Source organism: Choloepus didactylus, chromosome 5 (genome assembly GCF_015220235.1).
Source record: "Choloepus didactylus isolate mChoDid1 chromosome 5, mChoDid1.pri, whole genome shotgun sequence".
In the NCBI taxonomy this organism is placed as follows: domain Eukaryota; kingdom Metazoa; phylum Chordata; class Mammalia; order Pilosa; family Megalonychidae; genus Choloepus; species Choloepus didactylus.
In genome coordinates this window covers 32,696,888-32,709,778 of record NC_051311.1, presented here as the reverse complement: position 1 = coordinate 32,709,778, position 12,891 = coordinate 32,696,888, and the positions used below count along the sequence as shown (strand labels likewise).

At 46.2% G+C, this 12,891-nt stretch overlaps 1 pseudogene; it reads left to right on the top strand.

The window, feature by feature from the left end:
- Positions 1–367, top strand: part of LOC119535228 — a 57,409-nt pseudogene extending 57,042 nt beyond the window's left edge.
- Positions 368–12,891: the final 12,524 nt, after the last annotated feature.

The following is a 12,891-nucleotide window of genomic DNA, read 5'->3' as shown; positions in this document are numbered from 1 at the left end:
TCAATAAATCCAGAGCACTGTGTTTACAAATTCCGGGATTATAAACTAAACTGTTACCTAAAGGGTCCCCTTGCCCTGCATTAACAATAAAAATAGCTTGGTGGAGAGAGTGGTCTCTTTCCCAGCATCCTTTACTCACTCCCTGGAGCATTTGCCACCAGGTAACCACAGGTCATCCTCCTCACATCTCTCTCTCCCTGGTTCCCATCCCTATTTCTCTTATTAGCATATCATCCCACAGGTGCACATCTCAGAATGACTCTGAGGGCATCTCGCATTGAGCAAACCAAGGCTCAGAAGCATCCACTGACACCTTCTGCCCCAGGGCCCAGCACCGCTTGGTTCTCTGCCAACTCCTCGAGCCGGGCTGCTGCTCACCATGCTCAGATTTCTGCTCATGATTTTCTCTTCCCAACCAGCATCTCATCCCTCATCTGTCAACAGCCCCACCATTCTCCTGGTTTTGAAATCATGACATTCTGGATACCTCTTTCCCCTCTGTGCCAGTTTGAATGTATTGTGTCCGCCAAACGCCATTATCTTTGATGTAGTCTTGTGGGGCAGACGTTTTGGTGCTGATTAGATTTGCTTGGAATGTGCCCCACCCAGCTGTGGGTGATGACTCTGATGAGATACTCCCATGGAGGCATGGCCCCACCCTGAATGGCCTTGATCAGTGGAGCCATATAAATGAGCTGACTCAAAGAGAAGGAACTCAGTGCAGCTGTGAGTGATGTTTTGAAGAGGAGCTACAGCCAAGAGAGACACTTGAAGAAAGCACAGGAGCTGCAGATGAGAGACATTTTGCAGACAGCCATTGAAAGCAGACTCTTGCTCCAGAGAAGTTGAGAGAGGATAAATATCCCAAGTGCAACTAAGAGTGACATTTTTGAGGAACTGCAGCCTAGAGAGGAACGTCCTGGGAGAAAGCCATTTTGAAACCAGAACTTGGAGCAGACGCCAGCCACATGCCTTCCCAGCTAACAGAGGTTTTCCGGACATCACTGGCCATTCTCCAGTGAAGCATTAGCAAACTGGAACACCCTCCAATACCATATCCATCCCTTCTTCCTTTTCTTTATCTCTGATCTTGACCTTCTTCTCTCCATCCTCCCTGACACAACTTCTGCAGTCTCAGAAACCTTCCAGCAGGACAGTGGGTTGGGATCAGACATGGAACATTTGAGACGCAAATCTAAAGCACATCAGCCTGTCATCCTCATTGTTTTCATTAGTAATAAGCACAATAAATGTGAAGTGAAAACCGAATACATTCACATCACTTATTTTCTCATTCTCTACCTAATATATATATTTGTATGGGAAACTTAGTTCCTTTGGCTTCAAGCAGCTTTGACATAAACAGAGATAATGATGGAAGTTACATGGCCATTAGCATTTTCAACTCTAGAACCCTAAGGACCTAGGTTTGAATCCTACCCACCAGTTATGTAACTGGAGTCAAGTTATTTACATTCTTGAAACCACCAATACCCTTGTCTGTAAATTGACAGTAATAGTATGATAGTTGTGAGGCTTAAACATTTTATGTAAAATGCTGTTGGTGTCTACTACATAGTAAATGCTTAGTAAGTGTCACAATTATAATTATTATCATAATTGTGTCCACAAGGAACTGAGTTATTAACAAACAAAAATATATCAAGATTGACCCTTCCATGAGTCCTGTATTATCTGACTATACTTGATTTTTCCTATTCATAAAGTGAAAATAGGAAGGTCCATTACCTGAGGTCATTGTCTGGTTTATTGGGAATGGGGTAGTCTACCCAGTTATTCTGGATAGAGCAGTAGGAGCATTTACAGATACTTAGTGTATCTTCTTAGAATTGAAGTAAACTGAGCCATCATCACCTTAATTTTAAAGATGAATTCTATGGAAAGGGAAGGGAAGTGAATGAGCTGCATTTCCTTTGAGCTTCATGATTCAGTATGCAAACCACCAGTAGCATGGCCCAAGCTGTGTTCTGAGGAGTTAGTATCCAAGGTGTACAGTCACTACCACCATGCTGGTAAAAAGGCATTGCTCCAGTCCCCAAGTGGCCCTTCTCCTGTTACTCTAATGGCTCTCCTATTACTCCAATGACCGGCTCCAGCTCTAGGATAAGCATCCATGTGGATAGATGGGTGCCTGTGCCATACCAACACTTACGCATTTGAACATCGCCCCTACCAGAACCATCAAAAAGCAGTAAAAGATTATTTGAGAAAACACTAAGCCCCACCTCTTGGGCCTCCACAATATCTTGATCTGAATTTGAAGACTTTTTTTTCTTTTGAGGAACATGTATTAACATTTCCAGAACACAGTTTGGGGAATACTGTGTTCAGTGAAAGTCCCTGTTGGGAGAAGGAAAATATAAAAGAAAGAAGAGGTGAGAAGAAATGTGCTAGGAAAAAGACTAGAAACCTATTTGAGATAAGTATGGAAGACGTGGATTCAACAAAGTTAAGCAAGTCTTTATTCAGGCCTTCTCAGAGCCTTTCTTAAGCTGAGGTGTGTTGTGAGACTCGCATGGGACAATGTTTTTAAATGAGAGCGCTCTATTCCAGTAAAGCATAATTCAAATTCTCAGTCTCATTGCATGCATTTTTATTCTTTGGACAGAGGCTGATTTTTTTTCTTAATTCAATTCAGCAAAACTTTTGATGGCCCACTTCGTGCCCAGCACAGTGCTAGGTGCTGTGGGGTGTTTGGTGGCCCCTGCAGAAACCCCTCCCTTCTTACATACCATCAACCACAATACAGAGGAGACATTTGGAAATTGAGATGTCAAACTGTGTGGCTGTCAACATTAATAACAATCTGCAGTCCTGCCTAGTGGAAAGATGCTTAAGGTGGGGATTGCGTCACCCCCCTGCCCCAGCATGCCACAGAAAGCATCTGGCCCCAATTACCTGCCAGAGAGCCCCAGCCCTCCCCTCTCCCCGGGAGCAGCAACCAGGCACTCCAAACCTAATGCTAAAATGCTTCTCCCACTGGACACCTCCTGCAGCACCCTTCCCCCCATCCCTGTGTGATACCAGAGAACCTGGGGGAGTCTGATTATTTGGCTTGAGAAAACTTCACTGTGAGTCTTTAGAAAGGTGATCAGATCAGGGACTCAAAACTCTGGGTCACTCTAGGTCAGGTAGGGGCAAGGGAGTGGAAGGAATAGTGGTGTCGATGTGAGCGTCAATTCTGGCTCAGCTCCTTCTAAGCACATAATAGCATACTCATCAGTGGGAAAAAGGGCCTGGCACACTGAAGGTGCACAAAAAACTTGATGAGGAAAAGAATGAATGAATTTCTTCTACAATGCCACTTCCTCCAAAAAGGCTCTCAGACAGCTATCTATCTCTCTATCTATCCATCTAGCTAACAAAAATGTTAATTGAGCACCTACTATATGTATGAAGGCAGTTGCTCTCACAACTGTATCATAATACTCTGCAATAACATTACAGGCTTTAATGTTATAAGCACTTTCACTCCGGAATTAGAAACAGCCCGGCTTAAATCTCAGCATTACTATGTGAACTTGGGCAAATTAATTGATCCTTCAGTGCCTCAGTGTCCCTTTTTCTAAAATGAAAATAATTGTAGGATCTATCTAATGTCGGGCTGAGAATTACCTTAGATAATTGGGCTGACATTCTGTGTAAAGCCTGTCACATGGAGGTTGCTCAGAACATTTAATACAACAGCAACGATACTTTGGGATCGTAAAACAACATATGGTCACCCTCAGTTGTTTCTAGTCCCTGGGCATCTCACGGTTCTCTTACCACTAGCCATGCCTGGTGACTTAAACGGTGTTTTTTGAGTTTGTTTTCCCATTGGGTAGAGAAGATATCTGACTAAAATATGAGGCTCACTGTGCCCAGGGAGAAGGAAGACATGAGAAGTCCCTTCCAGAAAGCAAGAGAGCCTGGACCTGGAAGAGAGCGGAAAGGCAGTGGACTCCAGGGTAGGGGCCCAATCCTGACGTAGGACATGTGCGTGGAAACCAGCAGGGAGGTGTGGGAAGCCAGGCATCGGGCCAGGGGAGCCCCATGGGCAGTCGTGTCCAACCTGGCACATGCAGTAATATAGCCGTGGGGGGTGAGGGACAAGGTAGCTCGGCCTGAGGCAGATTCCTGGCTTCCCATGACACCTGCTTGAGGTAAGCAGCAGATAAGAAGTTCCTGTGTGCACCAGTGAGAGGACCCCCTCCCCTGTGAGTTCCCAGTAGCATCAGGGACAATGGCAGGGTCAAGAGTCAGTGGGGGCCTCAAGGTCATGTGCTCCTGGTAACCTCCGAGACGAGGACAGGCTAGCCCCCCTGCAGCAGCACCAGCAGAGAAAGGGACTCATCACTTAGGTGGACTCCCACAGTGAGGAAGGAGGCAGGGGGCGGATAAAAGCCTTATTATTAGAGGGTTAAACTTTGAATTGACTAGATGTTTCCTCAAAATGTCTACCTGGAGATGGACAGATACGTGATAAAGCAAGTATAGTAAAATGCCAATGGGTGAGTCTGGATGGTGGGTGTGAGGTGTTCATCACAAAATTCAACTTTGAAATTTTTAATAAAAATATGGGTTGAGAAGTCTATTTGTGACAGGCATTTTGGGTTGGTTGGATGACCCAACACCTGTTTCCAACCTATTTCTCCCTCCCTTGCTTCTATTATAAAACCTAAAAAGGCCAAATGTTCACTTTCCCAGCATCCCTCACAGCTAGGGGTGTCTAAGTCACCAGTGAGACAGAAGCAGAAGTCCACTGGGGTTTGGGGGAAAGCTTTTGATTTCCTTCTAAAAGGGACAGATGTAACTGGTACCACTCCATCTGTCCTTTTTGTTCTGTCTTGAACTCAGACTCTGCAACAACTGGTTTGAGATCACGAGATGAACACTGAGGGGAAGGCTGAGAGCCAGGGAGACACTGCCTTGACATGGTCAAGCTGCTGAAGCAATGCCAGCAGCACCTACCTCCAGACTTCCTAGAGGAGGAAAAAACTCTTTGTTTAAGCCATTGCAAATTAAGAGGCTGTTACTTGTAGATGAAAATTCCTACCTGATAAACCCTCTTCAAACTGGAAAGACTGAACTGTAAATAATCAATCATTTTAAGTCCCATGCAATCCTGGAGTAGAGGGGCATTTATGAAGAAGATTAGATCCCTGAAGAAGCTATGCACATCCAAGGGTGTAGTACATCTGAGACCCCCATGCATTAGTTCCTCTTCATAATTAACTATTATTTCAATAGAGGCATGAACGCAATTATACACTGAGTTTTCTTAGGAAGACACACCTTTGTAAAAAAGATGCCTCCCTCCACCTCCAGCAATCCAGAACCCCATGCTGGGTTAGACATCTTTCAGTCATGCTCCCAAAGCAGATGTGGATCCACCATGACATTTATTAGTATGGGGTAACTGCTGCTTTCCTTGTCCATTGCCCACTCGAAACTAGGAGTACCTCAATATCAATACTCCTTCAGCTCTGAAAACCAGGTAGCTAATACAATGTCTGACCCATAGTAGTAGTTACTTAGTGAGTGTGTGTGTGTGTGCATATTCTTGGATTAGTGGATGAAGAAATAGAAAAAGACTATTGGGGGCAAAGTTCATATGCCCCCCTACAAGTAACATATAGACAAGCATCTCTCATTTTATGGCAGAGATTCTCCCAGTTCAATGTGCTTAAGAATCATCTGAGGAGTATGCTTAAAAAGGTAGACACCCAAGAGCCAGTCCAGAAATTCTGCTTTAATAACTTCAGACTGGGGCCCAGGACTCGGCACGTTCAGCCTTGCACACAAATGATTCCAATGCAGAGACAGCTGCTTTGTGGAACAGGAGTGTGCCAGCAATGTGGTTGGCGGAGATAAGACTATTTGTCTATGAATTTGAAGCATCTGGGTGAAGAAGGGCACTGCAGCTGACAGGAGTTCCAGACTTTAGCCTCATTTCAACTCTCAGTCCACAGTTCTCTCAGTTCTGGTGGCTGATCAGTTTGACCCAACACCCAGCCCACACCCAACACCCAGCCCACAGCCTCAAATGCCATAGACCCCTCTGAAATCATTCTGACCTCCCAGGTCTTGCTGCTTCTTTCTCCTGTCTGTGTATTTACAATGTCTACTTGAGCCATATCTCACCTAACCAGTAGGTGCCCCTGTGCCCAAGATGGAAAATTAATTAAATTTAAGGCTTCAGGTTACGTAAAACAAATTAGGTCTCTGCTTCATCAATTTAAGTCCCAAAACCCTGACACTAAGTTTACTTAGGATATGGTACCTTTGAGTAAAATATCACATACCTTAAAAAAGGAAAACCTTGTGTATATAGAGATTACATAAACTGATTCAACTTTATGAACTAGGTCAAAAATGAGGCTTTTACTCTGAATGCAGAAGAACTCGTGAATTATTCATGCTAATGTGCGCTCCACTGTTTTAAACTAGACAATTGAACATTGGTTTGGAAGGTCATTAACACCCAGGAAAAATGCAAATGGTTTTTCCTTCTTTTTAATTGTCATAGTGTGAGAATCACCACCTCATGGAAATGAAATGGGAGCAGGTTCCATCCCTTGTGGAGGAGACTGGAGGCTCCAGCTGCTGACAGACTTTTCTTGGATGTGGACTAGAAAATGTTCCCATGGGCAACTGCTTCTCCGTGGAGACCCTGACTTGAAGGGGTGAAGAAGCAAATTGAGGTGCTATTTAAAGCCATGTTTTAATAAGTGAATAATAAGGAATCTCTTTCTCAGAGAGGGTGGAATTGGGGGCAATGCTCAATTAGTCTAGAAATATTCCCCCAGCCTGACCACTTGTGAAAGTGAGTAATCCCTGGGTGGAATTGTAGAGTCAGAAGGGACCTTGGAGAGAATCCTAGCCAAGCCCTTCAATTCTGGAAGCCTACAGGGGTGGTGAGATTTGCCCAAAGCTACTCAGCTATTTAATAGCAGAATCAGAACTAGAATCTTGCCCTTAGACCCAACCTAGGGCTCTTTTCACTGCACATGGCCCTGAGAAAGCACATATTTGAAGGGTGGGCTTCAGTATCAATAAGTGCAGCTTGGAAAAAAAAAACAAGAGGGTCTCTACTTTGCATTCTGATTTTGAGAAAGCTCAAAATATAAATCCTAGTCTATTTTTGTTTCCCCAGATTTCTTCAAGTCAGTGTTCAAGGAGTGTTGTGGGTGTTCGGCACTGTTATAGGGCACCTGCAGTGAGCTCCTTGTCCCCACACCCGGGGCTGCCCCACTGGGCACAGTCAGACATCAGGGCCAGCTCTTCATTGGTACCCACAGCAGGTACTAGGTGCTGCACCCATGGGCGAAGTAGGAAAGATGCTTCCTCTCCTGGGACTCATATTCTAGTGGGGGGAGACAGACAAAAACACAGGTGATGTGGTCAAAAATGACAGGGGGGTGCAAACTTAGATGGGGAGTCGGGGAAGGCCTCAATTTTGCTAGTTCCTATTTTCCTAGCGGACCATTCATTTTTCCAGAATAGAGATTATCAAATTTTAGTGTGCATATGAATTATCCAAGGGGCTTGTTAAAAAATACAGATTTCTGAGTCACACCTGTGGAGCTGCTAATCCCATAGGTCTTAGGTGAGACCAAAATTCTGCTTTTCAAACAACTTCCTAGATGATTCTCATGGTGTGAGAAACACTGGTCTGGAGAGAATTTGGTCTAAAGTTCAGACATCTAGAAGTGAATTATTGGCCCCTAGATCCAAATTTGTCACTATAACAAGTGACTGAGATGAGAAGTTCTCAGGACATTGCCACTGGAGCACTACCTTCGTAGACACCCCACCCTCAAAGATTTCCACACCCCAATCCCCAGAGCCTGTGAATATGGTAAAGGGGGTTTTGCAGATGTGAGTAAGTTCAGGATCTTGAAATGGGGAGATTGCCCTGGATCATCTGGGCAGGCTGAGGGTAATCTAAAGTGTCTTTATAAGAGGGAAGTGACAGGGCCAAAGTCAGAAAAAGATGTAATGACAGGAGCAGAGATTGGAGTAATAATCTTTGAAGATGAGGAAGAGGCCACCAGCTAAATAATGCAAGCAGCCTCTAGAAGCTGGAAAAGGCAAGGAAATGGATTTTCCCCCTGGAACCTCCAGAAGGAACACAGTCCTGCTGACCCCTTGAGTTTAGCCCCAGAAACTCACCATAAGGTAATAAATTTGTGTTGCGTCAAACCACCAAGTTTGTGGGTAACTTGTTACAGCAAGTATAGCAAGTGGGTATATTAGAGAAAACTAATACACCCACCAATGAGTAAATCCAAAATCGATTCATTCTAACCAGCAAACATGATGAACCCACTGTCTCAAATTTGAGCTCTCCATGCTTTGTTCCATCCCCAAGAAGCTGCCTGGCTCCAAACAGCGCATCTCCCACTGCACAGACAATTAAACGCACACTTGAGAAGCAGAACTTTGGATGCAGCCACTGCTGCATATGGCTTTCCTGCAAGTCCTGAGTCACCCTCCTCCACCACCCCTCTATTAGGACAAAAAAATCAGTAACCTGGGGCTCCTTGGATTCCCCCAAGTCTGATTCCCCCGGAGCCCTAAGGGATGGGGATGAGTTTAGAGATTAGGATGTGCCCCAGCTGTCACATTTCTCTTAGCAATCCACTAAATCTAAATCCACTAGGAATAGTTCAAATATTTCTTGATCAAGAAGTAAAAATCCATAAAGCAACTTGCTGGCAAACACCCCCCTCCCTGGGGACTTTTCTCCTAAATTAAGGTCTATGTGACCATCCTTCCTGGGACAGGGAATCTACTTTTTCTAGGTGATCCAAAAAAGTGAGGAAACAGCAGGTTTAGCTCTCATTTACATAGGTAAGAGCCTGTCAAATCCAGGATGCTTGCCACCCTGTAGAAGAGAGACAGAGGGTGGGCTAGATCCAGGAGGCAGCTTGTACGTTTGGCCCATATGTTTTTATTTGTTTTGTTTTTTAACATTTGGATTATTTCCCAAGACTTTTCAAAAGTAAGTAATTTCACATGAATATCTAGATTTCTGGTTTCCACTGAAAAGTGACAACATTTGGCAACACTGAGCTCATGTTCCCAAATGGTGACAACTGACAGGTTAGAGCTCAGGCCCCTTTATTCGTTTTGTTCATTTATGTCACCTGATGCAATAGCGCCTAGGTGAGTGGCCTGACTTAGGAGCCAGGAAATGAGGCAGTCCTGACTGAGAGGTCAATCATGGGTAAATGAACAGTAACCAGTTATAAAACCCCCAGGGAAATGACAGTAGCAGGTGACAAAGGTTGTGTTAGAATAACAGTTAACAGTTGCGAAGCACTTTCACTGCACCAGGCAGGGTTCTAAGCACTTTACATGCATTAAATAAGTAATTTAAAGTTTACCTATTAATGGTTACTGTTTATCACTTCCATTTTGCAGAGGAGGAAACTGGAGCACAAACGACCTAAGTCACTTGTCCACAGCTGTCTCTCCCTAGGCAATAGGGGAGCCAGAATGACCAGTCTTTCTCCAGAGTCCCTGTCCTGGACACATCCTTATACCTAGAATCCAGGCAGAGTGACTTGGAGTGTCCAGGTGAGAACTCTCTTGCTTTCCTCTGCTAGAAGTTGCACCTGGGCTCCACACCTTCTCCTGCGTTCCTTAATACTCTCCCCACCCCTACTCCCCTTGTTAGAATCAGTTAGGTTATTTTGAAAAACAATACTTTGAAAAATATTTCAAAATATTCTTGACATGTGAGCTGGACTCCTTGTATGTATAATGTTGACATCACTATGGATCCAGGGGCCTTCTAGCAGGCTGTGCCTTCTCTCTTTTCTTCTTACTTAAAAAAGGCATTTTAGCTTCCGGATTTTAATATACCTCTGCTGTGCTGAAAGCTGAAAGCCGGGGCAGGAAATTGGCGACGGAAAGGCAGGACACAGAAAAGTTTCCCAAAGAAGATTTTTCTTCCTTTTCGGAAAATCTGCCCTCCCCCAACCCGGCTTCCTGCCTGAACCCGCCGCGGCGAAGCCCAGGGAGACTCCGTTGCCCCCGAAGACCGCCGCGCATCCGCAAGGACAACGTTCTGCAAATGGCACGGCCGCCCCCCGCGCGCGCTCCTGGCAACTCGACGCACAGTGGCTCCTCCGCCCTTCCGGGGCATCTTTGCCTTCTACCAACCCCCCCCCCTCTCCCGCGCTTTTTTTTTTTTTTTTTTTTTTTTTTTTTGGTATATCCGTACGATGTAATATTCAGTCGCAAAAAAATGGAGTGCTGGGACATGCTACAACACGGATGAACCCTGAGGACAACATGCCGAGGGAAATAAACCAGACACAGAAGGACAAACATTGCATGCTCCCCCCTATACGAAATACTTAGAACAAGCAAAGTCATAGAGACAGAAAGCAGAATAGTGGTCACTAGGGGTGGGAGGCAGGGTGGTGGGATGGGGAGTGATTGCTAAAGGGGATTCTCGCGCTCTCCTAAACACCTCTTAATAGTCCACGAGCATCTGTCCCAGCCACCAGGCACCGTTATTTAAAACAAAACAGAACAAAAGTTGGGACCCCGAAGCCCTGGGCGGCCTTTCGGCGCGCCGCGGCCTCCCGCCACTCGCCGCAGCCTCGGGACCCGCGGCGGCACCGCTCGCGGCCTGGCCCGGCCTCCGGCTCCTCCGCCTCCGTCCGCGGCCCTGGAGCCCGAGCCGCGGGGGCCGCGCTGCCATCTGGCCGTGACCGGGGACCGAAGTGCGGGGCGCACGGCGCGGGGCCCAGCCCTCGGCGGCCTGTGCGCGCGGCCCCTCCGTGAGGATCTCGGGGAGGAGTGCCGGCGGGGACCGGGCGAGGAGTCGGGGGGCGCTGAGACATCAGCCTCGGGCGTGAGAGGAACAGGGCGTACGCGAAACCCATTGGGAACCCGGGCTTCTCGCCGTTTCAGCCTACAGGAGTTTTGAGAGACCTGCGGGGCACGGCCCTGGGCTTTTTTTTTTTTTTTTTTTTTTTTTGGTTTATTAATGTCACTCTCTTCTGTCCTCCCCAGAAGGGGAGAAAAAAACAAAACAAAAAAAAATTTGCAACTCCCCCGCCTCTCCTTGCTGGGGCGCTGGGGGACCTCCTCCGCAAACAGGATGAGGTAGAGGGGAAGGATTTAAAGCAACAAAAAGGAAAACAGGTGGAACGAGCAGTGGGGGTGCGGGTTTTGGACTCGCCAGGTGGGTAATGAAATAGACACCGAAAGGGGCCTGGGGCCGGATGCGAGTCTGCAGGAATGTGTCAGACAGCCCGAGGGGGTGGGGGGTGGGGGTGCAGCGCGTTCTATCAGAAGGGTGGAAAGCAGGGGCCTTGTGCATTTTCAAAGACAATTGCAGGCCGGCTGAGATTTAGCCAGGGCGTTAATTGCAGTAACAACAGAGAGGAGAGCTGGCATTGGTTGAGCACTTGCTGGGTTTCCAACAGAGGGCCTCCCCTCTAGGAGCATTAGCTCATTTTACCCCATGACAACCCCATGAGAGATGTACTGTCCCACATTACGGGTTAAATTATTTAACCAAGGTGGTGACAGAGCTGAACTTGAATCCAAATCCTGTATTGTTTACCTCTGTACCTCTAGGCTCTATCACAGTACCCCATACCCATCTGGGGCTTGGAAAATATTTATTGAATGAATAAATGTTGAAGAAATGAGGTTACTCTCTCCATAAGCTACCTGTTGATGGAAGGTTGGCTCCTATTTTATTTGCTCTCTTCTCATTTCCCCCATGCACTGAGGGACTCACTAGGAGCTGCTTAATAAACAGTGAGACGACTAAGACCTGTGGGTGTTTTCTCTTTACACTTGGAGTGGCGCAGTCACTCCTGATTTGCAGTTAGAGACCTAGGGGGAGAGGAGAGGAAACCAGGGAGAAGGCTTGGCTTTCAGAACTTGAGAAGCTGCAGAGAATTCTGTGTTCTGCTGGGCAAACACCCTCCTCCATGGGAACCTGGACTCACAGAGCATTACAACACAAAGAGACCAGCCCTCTTGTTTGTGGGATGAAGTACCTGAGGCCCAGAATGGAGAGGTGATGTTGCAGCAGCTTTCACCCCTTTCATATCACTCCCTTTCTCCCAGTCGTCAGTCATTTACTCCACAAACATGTAGATTCAGTCAGGGTTAGGCACAGGGCTAGGCTAGAGATGAATGACAGTCTCTCCTTTGAGAAGCCCTGCCAAGAAAGCATCATAAATAAAACACAGTCCTTTCCAGGAAGGACTCACAGACTAGGGGAGAACAGATGAGTAAACAGAAAAGTAACAGTGCAGCAGGACAAAGGCTGTTTGGATTAAACAGAAAGCACTGTGGGGGAGTCACAAAGGCTTCATGGAGAAGGCGGCCTTCCAAGTGGGGTTTATCCTCGGTGATTTCATAGAACAAAACTGCCTGCTTCTGTTCTCGAGTATTTCGGGATATACTTGAAAGAGCAGAATTAGACTAGAACACATTCAGTACCAGGCCCAACCACCTCCAGTTGCTCTGTGCAGTGTAATATGTATTCCTAGAAAATTCAACATTGAATACACAGCAGCAGTGAAGACGGTATGTCTGAAAGCTGATATGACAAATTGCACTGTCTGGTTCCAATAAATTGCCAAAGAACTACAATTGCTACATGTCCCAGAAAGCCCTAACTTCCTGACAAGTGGATATTTTTAAAAATCTCTGGATGCTGCACATCTTGACTGAAGCTATGTGAATATTCCTTGTCTATTCCTGCATCTTCAGCTTTGGATTCATTTATCAGCAAGGTCCTCATCTTTCCTTGGGCCATGATGTCCACCTGAGACTCTGCCTTCCTCTGAATGTAGGGCCGGCCTCACCTGGCAGAACACAGCTCCCCACGCCTCTGAGAGACCT